The 10346-nt window shown below is 43.7% G+C and overlaps 1 long non-coding RNA gene across 1 annotated transcript; it reads left to right on the forward strand.

Moving 5' to 3' along the window:
* The first annotated feature begins 4437 nt into the window (after positions 1–4437).
* Positions 4438–7131, forward strand: LOC310880004. Its single transcript, XR_014571321.1, has 3 exons — positions 4438–4496; positions 5538–5612; positions 6352–7131. It is a non-coding gene; the product is annotated as an uncharacterized lncRNA (long non-coding RNA).
* The last annotated feature ends 3215 nt before the right edge of the window (positions 7132–10346 follow it).

The following is a 10346-nucleotide window of genomic DNA, read 5'->3' on the forward strand; positions in this document are numbered from 1 at the left end:
TTTGCATGTGAAAGAATACATCTCTTTCATTAATCTCTTCTGTAAAATCTATACTTATTTACAAATGGAGAGAGACAAGTTCTCCTCCAGGCCATATGACGGATGGTATGAACTGACATCCTTTGTGACTGTTTCAAGCCTCAGACAGGATGATGCAGAGGCTTTGACTGCAGCTCCCTCCCCAGTTAGGGATGCTTTCAGGCAGAGGTGAAGGCCAGGGGTTACAGCATATTTATTGCTAAATAGATAAATAGAACATTGTCCCCCTAATGCTGTTGTCAGGAAGTGGGGATCAACAAAAGCATCTCCCCTCCCCACTCCCCCCCATTAAAGGCACCAGATAATTAAGTGAACTCCTATGCCATTTTCATGTTTTACACTGCCTGTAATCTGAAACCCTGGCAAACAAATAGAATAACCCAGAGTCTTTCTGGCAAATGGCACAGACAAGACAGTTGAACTACTCCCAAGTGCCACGAGCTTTCTACAAGAGCCTTTTACAGGACACTATTAATTGGGGGTGCAGAGGAAAGCATTGGCAGATACTGATGATCAGAAAGCGCTACAGGCTTGATTTATATGGATTCTTCTGCCACTTTGAGACCAATTCCAGTTTTAAAATTAAATATCTGTTTCTCTCTGTTGTCCTTTTCAGTACTTTATGCAGCAAAAACAATGCCAACGGAACCAGGGAGGTACTAAAAGGGGATGTTGATTAAATGTGCACCAACAGGCACAGCTAACAACTGTTCCTCCAACCAGATTCTCATATCATTCCTAACAAAGAAATTTCAATATCCAATTTCCAAAAATATTCTGAGAAAATCTGTATTACTGCAATCTGAGCACATTTCTCAAGGAATGAGCCCAAACACCTTGTAAAAGCCCAAGGGATCCAGAACGGGGTGGATGAGCCCCCATCATTTCCCACAGGCTTCCTGCAAAGCTTGGACCTCAGATATTGCATTATGCTGAGATTATCTAGCATTAAGAACCCAGGTCCTTCTTACCATGTGCCTTTTTTCCTTTCATATTTAGAAGAAGGTTTTAAAGCAGTAACAGTCTCATTATAAGTGTGAACAAAAATAATTGCACCCTTTATACATTACAGCATCTGAAACAGATTAAAAAATTCTAGTATCTTCTAGCTGCAATGGAAGGCAATGCCTTAGGAAAGGTGATGGGAGGCTGTGAATGTGTACAAACAAGCACCTCCAACTTTTCCCAAACAGCTGGGCATCACCAGTTCTTTGTTTCATTCCTTTTTCCTTCTTTTTAAATTTGACCTTTTTTTTTGTCCTGCTCTCCCAAGAAATGGCCACACTGACTCCAAGTGACATTTCAATCACAGAGGTAGGTCTCCAGCACAATACATTATTAAAATAAATAAGCTAAACAAACAAACGACAACAACAACAAAAACACTAAATCAGAGAATGCCCTAAAACTTCAGATGCAGCACTCCTGATGCCATTGATCAGGAAAACAAAATCCATGATACAGACAGACACATTGGCTGGGGTTGTCTTGCTGAAAGATGCATGAGGAAGAAAAAGAGAAAGAGGTTTTCAAAGACAAAAAAAAAAGCACAACAAAACAACAAAAACAGAAAATTCAACAGGAGTAAAAAACAACAACAACAACCCAACCACCTGTTTCTCTTGCCCAACTGACACCTTCATGTGCCATTTCAATATTCCCATACATAATACTACAGACGATGAAAACGTGCATACGTCATGCCAAAGCATCGCTGTATGAACTTGTTTACTATTTAGCAACACACTGACGGGGCAGATCTCTTGCAGCTATTCCCCTTCTGATGATACAACTGAAAACTCCAGTGTGAATGGAAATACGCTGCAGTTCATGTCGAGGAGAATAGCAATTTCCACCATTGTTTTTTCTGTTCTGAATATTCATTAAGCTTTGCTTAATCATCTGCTTGGCTATTTAGCAGCAACATTTTCAATAACTATTTAATTTAATGATCAATTTCTTTTAAAAAAATGAACACTTTAATTACACACAGTTGCTGGAGGGCCTGCCAACCATCAGCTGAGTTTTAAAGCAGCAGCAGAAAGAGTACTGGATGCAAGAGGAGCCTTGGCAATTTCTGTCACTGAGAGGATCACTCCAAAACCAGCATGACGCAGAATAGTCAGAGAGGGATGGATGTCACTACATTCAATTCTAGCACAGTTTTTAGCACACCACAGAAAGGCTCTGCAGACTGCAGCATCAGGTAAGATATGCAAAACTCTGGAAGAAAATGGCAATCCTGGCATTCTTATTTGTCTGTATTAGTTTCTCAGGTACTGACTGTGGCATCCCTCAAACGTCCTTCTGGCCTCCTGTATGCCCTCCTTGGATTTGAGCTGCATGGCCACATAGTTTTGCAGCCCACCAGGTCCCCAGCTGTGGGGGGACGTCAGTGAGCAGCTCACGGGGTCTGCCAGCTCCTTGGCTGATGGGAGCAAAGGGCCCCCCTTCCTCCTGGCTCCCTCAGGGCTGAGGCAGAAACGGGCTCATGCCAAACACGCAGCTGTGACAGAGCTACCCCAGAAAAGCGACCCCATATCATCATCTTTCAGGTGGTAGAGCCCCCTAACGATGCCCAGCCGAGCAGAGTCCTCTGGTGGGCGCTGGGCCTCTGAGCCAGCAGAAATGCCCCAGGGCAATGGCAAGTCCTACTGCTCACCCCGATTCCTGCAGCCCAGCATCAGAGATGTGCCAGCTACGTTTTCAAAGCACCAACCCAAGTTACCAATCCTAATGTCCTCTATAGGACCAGCTTTCATGCTCAGGATCCAGCTGGAATTCCATCTACATTTCAGTGAAATATCTCTGATTTCAATGGAGACCATCCTGATAAATGCCAACGTATACAGACACAGAAGCAAATCTTCCCTGCAATCACCCGGGGCATCCAAAACCAAGAGGCGTCTTGGCAGGATACACGACCGGCCTGATTGTGTCCATTTTCAGGAAGGAATACATATGTATAGCGCTGCGATCCAGCTCAGCCTCTATGGGATTCAGCTCTGCTTGATGAGCAATCAGCCTGCTGCGGGAACAAACACATGATGACTGCTTTCAGCTGCTAATGCCACTGCTTTTTCTGGAGCAATAGAGAGACCTAAACTGCAAATTCGCATCTGGCCTTGTTGGAAATTAGCTGGGAATCGAAAGGGTTTGCAATTAGCTTTTGGAAGGATCCACGCTAATTCACAATCACAGGACAGGTCACCAGAGCCCGCAGTGACATTTCGGGGGGATCTGGTGGTGTGCCTGTAATAGGGTGCTTGGTGTATTTATTTTAGCGAAAGTCTATCTTCTTCTGTTTGGCTTCAGATGCAAGGCTATGAAAGGACTCAGGAACAGAGATATTCCAAACATATGCTGATATTCATTTCCACAGCAAAATGTGATTTGGTTGCAGTTTCCCACTGTGTGCACTCATTTGCCATAAATGTCACCAGGATTAAGATTTGCCATGGTTATTTTTCTTTTCTATTTTCAATGAAAATTGTCATTGATATTTGAACACTTGTTTGATTCTTGAAGTTTTATAATTTCTTATTTTGCTAAAACACCTAAACATGTTTAAAACTTAAAGTTTTCTTTAAAAAATCATTTATTAGAACGTCTTAAGGGGATCTTTACTTTTAAGCGTTAAAACCACAATGAATTAGTTTTTACCCAGTTCATCTACACATCTTTCCTGGGCAGGAAACACTGATCTCCAACACCTGAGAAGCTGAGCCAAATTTTAGTGGTGGTCAGGTGAGAATAAAAGTACCACATCTCCCTACTTTTTAAGCAAGTAAATCTTTTCCTCCTCTCCTCATCTTCTTTACATTTTCCTGTACTGTTAGGAACAGAATTATAACTTGCTGCTCATAAATACAAGCTGCAAATCACTGTCCTGGGAGGAGAAAGCAGGGTGGCTCCAGGCCACAGTGCCTCCTGCTCTTCCCTGGGGTCAGGTCCCACCACACTCTGCTCCTGCCTCCAGGCTGCTCTTGGTGTCACACCTTGGCTCCTAAAAACTGCCGTGGGTGATGGCCCCAATCGTCTTCCGCTGGAAAACCTTTTCTGACAGCATCATTGGAGAGTCTGGGAAAGGGATGGGGGCAGAAAAGAAAACCCCTCTCATTCATATATCTACTAAGTATCTTGGAACCCTTTGCTGACTCATTTTGCAGTTTTGCTTGCAGCAAATTCAAAATTAAGTTACTAGAGAATAATGACCATTAAGTGACTGAGATTGCTTTATTTCTCTGAGCCCTAGCAACAGTGATTTCGCTCGCCTGTTGCCATAACAACTACGGCATGCACATCAAGGTCACTAAGCCCACTTTGCTTCTTGCCTGTGGCTATGTCTCTGATGGCTTATATGCCTCATTTTTATTGTAGATCCGTATGCAATGAGTAGGAAGAAAGGGTACGTTTCATCTTATGAGTAAACATGCATACGATGAGCTTTTCTCAAGGTAAGAGAAAATGGACAAAAGATGACATTTATGGGAAATGTTCACTTCATTCTTAATGGAACAGCAATTCTTGAATATCTAATGCATGTGTGAGGTCCAAACCACCTAATACGTATGGCTTAAGTTCTCTTTTACAAAGATGAAGAAAGATTCCTTGAGCAGTATGTTCATAGGGTTGGAAGTTCCTTGGTTTAAAAGGGGATCTACCAGCCTGCCCCAGGTCCTCAGCATGGGGACATCAAGGGCCCTGAAGATCCACCTCAGATATTGAAGAAGTCTGACCTCAATGCTAAAATATATGTATGTACTGAAGTACAGCTTCAATGGAAATGCCCCATTTATTGCACTGCTGCTTACTGAGACACATTGCCTGCACTAGGCTGGAATGAGAAAGCAGGAGAGGGCCACCGAGCTGGCTGGCTGATGAACTACAGAGCCCCAGGTCAGGCAGGAAATCACTCACAACACCATTTTCCTTAGTTATTTCTTTCATAGATTTTAACAGATGCAATTTTTACTCCAGAATATTTACACCACACACATCATTTTCATTGTATAGAAAGGTTATAAAACATCTTTTTAATACAAGCGACCTGCATTCATTTGTCTCATAAGTCAACTAGAGGCACTTTCAATGGAAATTCTAAGCTCCTACATTACCAGAGCATTTTTTTCTGCCCCGTGGAAGGAGAGAAAAGAATTATTGTCTCTGAACAATATAAATGACTTTGCCACCTCTTCTTATAGCTAGTTGATTACAGCAGCCAGGGAATGAAAGATTTTGCTGTTTATCTGTCAGCTTTACACCAAAAACTGCAGCAAAAAAAGATGAAATGTCCAGAATTGCAGAAGGATTTATGAGGCACTGAATACTTCTGTGAATCAGGGCTGAAATGTGATTTTATATATACATGTGTAGTAGCTAGCGATAGGACAAAATAGATAGATAGATAAATGTACACAGACACATAGGTGGGTAGACAGACAGACTGGAGCTGGACAACAAAATGTCAAATTTCAATATTGATTTATCATTTACAGCAGAGATTCTGGCCCAGCTCGCCTAGCATTGTTGAACATCTTGCTAGATACGGCAGATCAGTCATCTCATTCCAGGTAGGAAACAGAAGAATAAGAATTGCTGAAGATCATGAGCCCACCGGGCCAAGACAAAGATCTTACCACGTTTGGGGATGCCCAAGCACCTGGCTGAGCGGCAACAAGTAGCTTTGGTGTTTATAACAAGGAATAGCTGCAAAAGAATTGGCTGTCTTGGTTGGTATTCTACACTGGCTGACATTATCTGTAAAGATAGAAGGTAAAGGTATTCTTGATAATGACTGCTACCACATGTGAGCTCAGAGAACTCAGGGAAATAAGGCTTCCTGACAAGTTAAATGCCAGCTGCTGAATTTAGGGCTTTTGGGCATAATCCCATGGTTTACAATGGGACACACTGCGCTCTTCAAGAGAAGGCTTGTGACAGCAGTTGTGCCCCAGCAGGGCACGTCACAGCGCTGCAGGGCCAGGGGGCTGGGGACATGGAGGGGCTGGCTCCAGCCCCTTCCCTGGGGCCCAGGGGAGCACAGTGTGCTGGGAGTCACAGAGGCACCTGTGTGGAGCTTGATGGAGCCCCAGAAATGTGGTAGGCAAAGGCTAAGACAAGGGCAAAGTCTGTCCTGCCAAGTATATGTAGGGTTGCAAAGAAATTGGTTTCCAAACATTATTTATTCATTAGACACAAGTTTCTTCTTTTCTAAAGTTTTCTGATTTAGTGGATGTTCTAGACAACCAACTCCAGGCCAGTTTAATAATTCAAAATCCTTTGGATGTCCTCATTGTTCTCTATTTACAGGAAAGTCCTTGGCACATCCACCCCAGAGCCCTGGCTGCCTCCAGGTCCCCCCAGACACACAAAAAAATTAAATAGCTAAAAGAAACACAAAGGCTCAATGCAAGTCTGAACTCAAATCATGGGAGCTTGCCCAGCTTGTGTTTGGTGAGATGCAGCCCGTAAAGCTCCAGCTGACTACAGGTATTAAAGACGTGGTGCTTAATGCCTTTTGGCAGAAAATAAGCTGAGATGTATCTCGGGGAAACAGTACGTTCAATTGCTGCAGATTCAGTTGCTTTCCACAAAGCATCTCCTGTTATTGCTTTAATAACCAAAAGGAAATCCTGTTAATCATAAGTTGCGAGGTTGTACGAGTTGACAGCTGTGATATCTCAGCTGTTGATAGCTCTGCACAGGCACAGTGAGATAGCAGATAACGCACGTCGCGATTTTCAACAGGGAGTTGAGTCGGTTGCCTTATTCTTACCACACGCACACACAAACATGCGCCCCCAAGAACGTCACACATCTTTCTTCTCCTGGTTATTACAAACATATCGCTCCTACAGGCAGATGCCAACATATGATTGAGGACATACAGGTGTCGAGCATGGATTACCATTTCTTAGTTTAACAAAGGGCTAAACCAAAAGAAAATGAAGCAAACAACAAGTCAACCAGAAAGAATGAAAAACAAATAACTGAATTAAATTCATCTCTACTGGGGTGAACTCAGCCTGATTTTTGCCATTGAAACACACACAAAACAGCACCAGCAGCCTGAGCTTGCCTGCAACTTCAGTAACCTTTTCTTTTAGACAGTTTTTTAAAGCACACAGTCCACATGTCAATGAAAGCACCAGTATGGCAAAATTAGTCTGGTGTTGAGACCTGTTTGTAGGAAAAAAACCTTCCTGAAATGGTGGCTAATAGAAAGCTTTTACATCCAAGTGCACATCCATTACTGCACATGAAAGTAAAAAGTCATCTTGTGCAAACTGACCAAAGCCTGGCGAATATTTTAAACCCTTTATGGCTTTAAATGACACCCAGCTATCTTATATTTTCACATCATTTATTGCTGCTGACACACACAATTTGTTAGCACACTCTGGGTCACGAGTCAACAGAGCACCACTGAATTACAGCGACTGGATGGGTTCTTCTCCTCCTTGGTTATACATTCTGTGCAGCTTTTGTGCTGCAGGACAGAGAGGGCATAGCCTACAGCACCTATAGGTGCTGTACAAACAGAGGTGACAGCTGCCCAGGAGGCTGGTGGCTAACGAACACGGACAGGGTCCCATCCTTCTTCCTTTGAGCCCTGAAAAGTGTCCCAAAGGCTCCCGCGGAGAAATGCTTTCTACCTTTGCAGAGGCCTCAGGGCAGTGCTTTGCATCCTCACCCAAATGAGGGAGAACAAGCCCCTGCCACAAGACAGCTCAGCACCCGGGGTGTCAAGGTGCTTCCTTGGTCCTCTGAGCCCCCACGGCTCTGCGCTGCCCAGATTGAGGAGTCGTCCCCCGGGAGAAAAGGCTTCATTTTAATTATCTCTGATTCAGCCTTGCAGAAGTTTTGCAGCCCCAAACTTTATATAATACTTCAAGATTAACTGCGTAATAAGAGGAGACTTGACCTGGAAAAAGTTCCAGCTTAGGCAAAATTTATCTCCCCACCCCCCCCCCCACCCTCCCCCCATCTTGAGCAAATGTAGTAAAGATAGGGTATTATAGGTACAGCTCTGCCCAGAAGCAGTAGCTATTAGTCACCTCATTATCGTTAGTCATCTAGAATAGCAATTTTTAAAGACCTCTAATAACTCCATCTGGTTGTTACACCACAGCCTTAAAGGGGGGCTCAGTGCAATAAAACGGGCTCCCATGTTGCAGGGAACCCAAGAGAAAAGGCACGGTAAAATAACAGGAAGGAGCAAGCAGCTAAATGGCCATTTAGGCTGCCCACCCCCATTTTCATTTCTCTAATTAGGGAGAAGATATATCAGCCCCTTTTGTTAAGATCTAGGTAGTTAAAGGGCCTGTTTTCCCCTTGGGGTGATGGGTTGTGGTCTCCTCCCTCCCATGGGCACAGCCTGTGGTAGGGTTGTTCCTCCACCCAAGAGCCACGTGGATCCAGACCTTCCCCGATACACACTTCCCTGAGAGGAGGAAGGAAAGAAAGCAGGTTCAGGAATTTTGCCCTCCCTTCCCTCCCTAAATCAGCTTTTTTTGATTAACTGAAAGAGAGAACAAGTCTCCGGAATTTCATCAATTATCTGAATAGGATGGAAACCAGTGACATCAGCTGCTAATGAAATAAGTCCAAATTAAGCCACTGCTTTTTTTTTCCTTTTTAATTTTATTATTATTATTATTTTATACAAAAGGGAGACCATCTGGCGTTCACCACTGAGACCATTCAAGCCTCCAATTAATCTCTGCAAAGCAGCATACCTCCTGGTTGTTCTGTGAGTGACCATTTCTGCAGCCCTGACCATCGGTATAGAAAATAGCTTGTTGAATGGGCCGCTATAGAAATCTTCTTGTCGCAAAGAACTCATTAGGTCAGCAATAAAGTGATTTATCAAAGACTTGGACTTCAGCCACCAGCTTCACTCATACAACAGACTCTGTTGCAGTGCTTCAAGCGAAGGCTTACAAATTGCCATCATAATCATGTAAGTATGCCTCATCTACACCAGCTAGCTCCTGACCAGTGATGTGAAGACCAAGAAATACAATCCTTTTTGACCTCTATTATATGCTGTCAGCCATCCAGATGTGATGCAATGAGTTCAGCAGATATTAATACTTCTGAATGGCGAGGAAAGAGAGCTCATACTCTAGAAGAGATGCTGGAAGCAAGATCGCTTTATGTAATCTTAACTTCTCCTGAGCCAGTCACCACGAGCTTCCTTTGCCAGATCACGCCAGCCCTTCTGCAAGGAGCCCTTGGCAGGGAGGGATGGTCTATCAGCCTGTGTCAGCCACACAGCAGCTGACCTCATATAATCCAACTGTGCTGGATGATATTTTCAGTTCCCTCAGGTTGAAATCTGCTTTTCCGGAGGCATCAGCTGTGTTTTTGCACTAATCCCATTCTCCCTAGTGCCTGAGCTGGGAGAGCAGAGGGAATAAGGTAGGGAAGGAAGGAAGGATTTCCTTAGAAAGTCAAAAATCTAAGTTTCCATGGTCTGGAATGCAGAATCAAGCTCATCAACTTTGTCAGCCCATCACATACGCAACTGATATTTTTCCTTGCAAAACAGACTTCATTTTCTTACCTAAGTCACTTTTCAGCAAGAAGAAAGCCCACGGCTAAGCACAGCTTCAGTAACAAGCCAAGGTGACTCAAATACATTCCCACACATACATACCGTATTTACATTTCCATCCTCTGCTCTGCCTCTGATCCTTCCCCACCATCACCTGGGTCCTGCTGTCTCCTCACCGCCTTTCTCTCGCCTCTACCAGTCTTTGCCATTGGAATTTTTCCCCTCCTGCCAGTGTGCTCCGTCCCCTCAGGACATGAACTCGGTTACATCAGCACTGAACTTTCAAACCCGTAATGTTCGAGTGGATTCAAAATTAGTCAAAACAAGCTCATCCATCAATGGCTTTTCATGTCAAGAGCTCTTAGGGCAGGGCGGGGGTGGCAAGCGGGGCCGCAGTGCATATCCAGGGAACAATGAAAATGTTGTCAAAGAGCAATTAAGTGTGCTCCTGTGACAGGTTGGCACCGCAGCTTTTCCAAGGTGAAAGAAGTCATGAAACATTTACAGTTCACCCAGCACCACCAGCAGCTACTGCCTTTTGCATACAGCCTGCATTCAATCAGAAGGCCCAAACCTGTCTGGTACCAAACAGTAATTGTGTTTTTTAAATAACATTGATCACCTCTGATTATGGCTTCTCAATTTGAAGAGTCAAATGTCATATTCTCTATTGCTGTGCAGCCCTCTTCTTTGCACTGTGAGCATTAATTAAACAGACAGATTGAAATTGTTATCATATATCTGG

This window comes from Anser anser, assembly GCF_964211835.1.
Source record: "Anser anser genome assembly, chromosome: 12".
Lineage (NCBI taxonomy): Eukaryota > Metazoa > Chordata > Aves > Anseriformes > Anatidae > Anser > Anser anser.